The sequence below is a fragment of the Mustela putorius genome, unplaced genomic scaffold (assembly GCF_011764305.1).
Source record: "Mustela putorius furo isolate JIRA1106 unplaced genomic scaffold, ASM1176430v1.1 tig00003901_pilon_pilon_pilon, whole genome shotgun sequence".
Classification (NCBI taxonomy): Eukaryota; Metazoa; Chordata; class Mammalia; order Carnivora; family Mustelidae; genus Mustela; species Mustela putorius.
The window spans coordinates 22,041,615-22,046,972 of NW_025422049.1; positions in this window are offsets into that span (position 1 = coordinate 22,041,615).

A 5,358-nucleotide genomic window follows, 5' to 3' on the forward strand; every position below is an offset into this window, starting at 1 on the left:
CTTTTTGGGGTGCCTGAGTGGCTCAGTGGGTTAAGCCTCTGTCTTTGGCTCAGGTCATGGTCTCAGGGTCCTGGAATCGAGCCCCACATCAGGCTCTCTGCTCAGCAGGGAGCCTGCTTCCCACCCCTCTCTCCCCCCTGCCTCTCTGCCTACTTATGATCTCTCTGTCAAATAAATAAATAAAGTCTTTTTTTTTAATCAAAAAACAGCACTTTTCTTTCTTTTTTTTTTCAAAGTAGGCTTCCCACCTACATGAGGCCTGAACTCATGACCCTGATTTCAAGAATCATGCTCCACTGAGAGAGCCAAGCAGGTGCCCTAAAACAGCATATTTTCTAAAAGGGAAAAAAACTAACTATATAAATAAAGTGCTTTGGGTATTTTCACTAATTCATTGTTAATCCCTAATGTGAATGAAATATTTTATACATATATTTTTCCAGAGAAAAGACTTCATTCAGTTGCTGTTACAGCTACCTGCACCTCCACCTTCCCTTCAGTTTGTTCTACTCTTTGGAAAACCAGTGTTATGTCTTCCTCTTTCCCCTCAACATACTAGCAGGGCCTCATGCTCTCCCCGAATTCACAGTCAAATCAAAAAGAGCTTTTCATATGAAAGAAAGGTAGTGAATGCAATTTTTTCCTTTTACTTTCTCCCATAAGACTTTTCCCCCACCTTGGGGCTCCTGGGTGGCTCAGTGGGTTAAAGCCTCTGCCTTCAGCTCAGGTCATGATCCCAGGGTCCTGGGATTGAGCCCCACATTGGGCTCTCTGCTCAGTGGGGAGCCTGCTTCCCCCTCTCTCTCTCTGCCTGCCCCTCTGCCTACTTGTGATCTCTGTCTGTCAAATAAATAAATAAAATCTTTAAAAAAAAAAGATCTTCCTCAGCTGCACTGCTGATGAAAGACAAATCAGTCAACAAGGGGAACTATCAAGGGATTATGAATCCAGGTAGTATTATCACTTGCTGAATGGAAGAAATGTAGAATAAACTTCTGACAGCAGGGACTGCATTTTATATAGCTTTTTAGTTCACACAGATCCTGATACATAGTTAGCTATATATATACACACACATATATACATACATAAACATACACATATATATGTATATATACATATAATGAAAGCATGACTTCTTACACAGCTTATTATAGACCACATTTCTATTCATTCCCTCTCCATTAACCTATTGATTACAAAAAAAAAATAAACCTGAAAGGGGACTTATCAAATCAGATAGAATTGACACATACATGTGAACACGCACATACACACTCAAGCTGGTCCCTGGGTATAACAGAACCAAAGTTAAGACAACGTCAAAATCTGGTAAATTGCATTGTTGAATAAAGAATGATAATGATCTGATTAAACATTAATACTATTCCAAATATGAAGACTAGTGTCAAGCTATATTTCAAAAACGAATCATCAAATGAAAACTCTGACAGTGACAAGTGAGTACAGAAGTGGGAATTTATATGCCTTTCCTGGTCCACATGCTCTTCCAACCAGAGAGCCAGTCATCCCTGAAGGGATAGCAGTTAGGCTGTTCTTCCCAGCCCTAGAGTGCTTGTTCTATTATACTTCACATCTAGGATAACATTTACAGTCTACAGACTTGGGCTAGTGGTATCAGAACAGCTTGTTAGCAAAATCGGGCTAGTAGGAAGAAAGACAATTGAGCCAGGAGCTTTTCTCATTCAGAGTATTCTCTGTATAGAAGGATGGAAGTAGGGTTGATGAATGGGCCACCTGAAAAAGTCATATGAGAACTCAGCTGTTGCCACTCTGCCTGAGTAGCTGTTTTTGTTTGTTTGTTTGTTTGTTTGTTTGAGTCTCTGCTTTCAGCATGAGGCTTTCCACAAATGTCCAGGATACATATACTGTGCAGTACATTACAAGGAAGTACTTACTCTCACTATCAATTTCCTGGAGTAAGGGCAATTCTTAGTACCACTTAAATTCAAGGAACATTTTGCCTTAAAGAGCTGGATCTAGAAAAATATGCACACATTCTCTATTTTAATAGCTTCCATTCATGACAGTGAAGTAATTAAAAGCATGGTTTTGGTACCAGACAGAGCCTGGGTTTGCATTACAGGTCCAATCCTCACTAGATACAGGGCTCTTGAACAAATTACTTCACCTCCCTCAGCCTCAGTTTCCTCTTCTAGAAGGTCATTTGAAGGCTCTGAAAGATCCAGCACACAATAACTATGTGGCCTTCAGCAAATCATCGAACATTCTGTTATTCAATGCCCACATCTGTTAAATGAAGGTGATAATAGAACCTTTCTCACAGGGTTGTTGTGGGAATAAAAATGAGATAACTCAGGCAAAGTGTTTAACTCTGTGCTTGGCACATAGTAAGCACTTAATAAAGATTAGCTATTACATGAGCAGACCACATCATCATAGTTTCTCTTTTATGCCTGTCTAATTCCTAGCACATGGACCAGAATGGAACTTCAGATTTCCATTTTGTATGTCTCATTTTGCTGAGTCCACAATCACAAAAAGGGTTAAGTTAAAGTCACCTCTTTTTTTATATTTTCAATCTCTACTGTTACTGGGTTCTCCCTGCTAAAATATAACATGCTTACAAATTATACAACCATGACAAATTGCTTAACCTCTTTCTGAGCCTTAGCTTTTTCAAATAGAGAGAAGGAGGCAAAAGGAGGTGGAAAAGAAGAAGAAGGAGCAAAGGGAGGAGAAAAGTAGGAATGAGAGGGGAGGGGAGGGCAGGAGAGGGAGGAAAGAGAAAGAGGGAAAATCTCTCCCGTTTAAAATGAAAAACAAGGGACGCCTGGGTGGCTCAGTTGGTTGGACGACTGCCTTCAGCTCAGGTCATGATGCTGGAGTCCCAGGATCGAGTCCTGCATCAGGCTCCCAGCTCCACAGGGAGTCTGCTTCTCTCTCTGACCTTCTCCTTGCTCATGCTCTCTCTCACTGTCTCTCTCAAATAAATAAGTAAAATCTTAAAAAAAAAAAATAAAAATAAATAAATAAAATGAAAAACAGGGGCACCTGAGTGGCTCCTTAAGACTCTGCCTTCTTGGGACACCTGGGTGGCTCAGTTGGTTAAGCAGCTGCCTTCGGCTCAGGTCATGATCCCAGCGTCTTGGGATCGAGTCCCACATTGGGCTCCTTGCTCCGCAGGGAGCCTGCTTCTCCCTCTGACTCTGCCTGCCACTCTCTCTGCCTGTGCTTGCGCTCTCTCTCTCTCTCTGACAAATAAATAAAATCTTTAAAATAAATAAATAAAGACTCTGCCTTCAGCTCAGGTCACGATTCCAGGGTCCTGGGATCAAGCCCTGCATGGGATTCTCCTCCCATTCCCCCTTCTGTATTCCCTCTCTTGCTGTATTGCTCTGTCAAATAAATAAATAAAATCTTTTAAAAAATAAAATGAAAAATAGGGGGGTATCTGGCTGACTCATTCAGTTAAGCATCCAATTCTTGATTTTGGCTCCAGTTCTGGTCCCAGGGTCATGAGATTCAGCACTGACTTGGGCTCCCCACTCAGTGAGTCTGCTTAAGATTCTCTCCCTCTGCCCTTCCCCGTTCTCTCTCTCTCTCTCAAAATAAATAAAATTTAAAATATTTTAAAAATATAAGAAATTAAAAATAGGAGCACCCGGGTGATCAGTCAGTTAAGCATATGACTTTTTAAAAAATTTAATTATTGCGGGGGCAGGCGTTGCACAGCAGGACAGAGCAAGAAATACAAGCAGACTCTGTGTTGAGTTCAGAGCTCCACACAGGGCTCAATTTCATAACCCTGAGATCATGACCTGAGCCAAAAGCAGGAGTCGGAATCTCAACTGACTATTCTACCCAGATGCCCCAAGCATCTGACTCTTGATCTCAGCTCAGGTCTTGATCTTGGGGTTGTGAGTTCAAGCCCCAAGTTGGGCTCCAGACTGGGCATGGAGCCTACTTTAAAAAAAAAATAGGGGCAATTGGCTTGCTTAGTCACTAGAGCCTCTGACCCTTGATCTCAGGTTTGTGGGTTTAAGCCCCACATTGGGTATAGAGATTACTTAAAAATCTTTTTTAAAAAATGAAGAATAAAATCAAACCCACCCCTCATTTGACCCCGAATTTCCCTATGTTCATTGATCTATTTTCTTTCCATTCATCACCAAGTTTCTTTAAAAGGGTTATCCTTATTAGATGTTTCCACATGCTCATGACTACCATTTACTCCTTACACACTTATCTATTCTCTGCTTCTTCCCCTTAACTCTCACCTGAAAACGCTTTTCCCATGTTCTTCACTCTGCCTTCTTAATTGCTATATCAAGTCAATACTTCCCTGTCCTAATCTTTCATGACTTCCTGTAAGATTTGTCAGAACTGTCACAGCTTCTTTGAAATTCTCTTCTTCCTTGGCTTTCATTCTCCAGTTTCTTCTCTTGCTCATCTAACCATTGCTTCTTGGTGTTCCTTATTCTCTAGGATTTTTATTTTAGGCTTTCACCTCTCCTTGTTGTCCACTTACTGGTTGGCTGTTTTCAACTATTTCCATGGCTGTGACAACCTGTATGAAATGATTCTTCAATTTCTGCCTTCAGTTTAGACTCTCCACCAATCTAGTCCTATTTTCCAATTCTCTATTCAATCTTTCCACTGGATAGCCCACAAATACCTCAAATTCAACATGTCTACAGACAAACAATTCACAATTTCCTTCAAACTTTCTCTTCTACTCCCTCTGTTAATCTTTCCAATTGTGATCAGTGGGACTACCCAGTCACCTAAGCCAGAAACCTGGGAGTTACTCTTGACAACCCCTTCTTCCATAACCCTCAGATCAAATCAATCACCAAATCCTGTTGAGTCTATCTCTCAAATATTTTGAAGTCTATCCCTCCTTCTCTATTCTCCCTAACCTCACCTTGGTTCAACACTTGATTCCAATATTACTTTTTATCCTTTACACCATTGCCAACTTGACCTTTCTAAAACACAAATCTATTTATGATACTTCCTTGCTTTGAATCCATCAATAGCTCCTATTACCTTAGGGGAAAAGTCCACATTCCTTAAATTGACCTCCAAGAGAATTTCTGCTCTGGCCCCTGACAGTTCCTCCAGCCTCTTCTCTCGTCAATCCCCTTGATCCCCAAATGCACCTTGCATTTGGCCATGCCAACTCACCCACAGATCCCTGAACCCAATAATTCATCCTGTTTAATGTTCTGTGCCTTTGCTGTTCCCTAGGCTTTTAAATGCCCTCCTATGACCTCTTCCACCTGAGACCCCTGCTCATTTGTCAAGACTCTAACCAGATGTCACATTTTCTGTGAAGTCATCTCAAACCCCTCTCACCCCAACACCCAGACA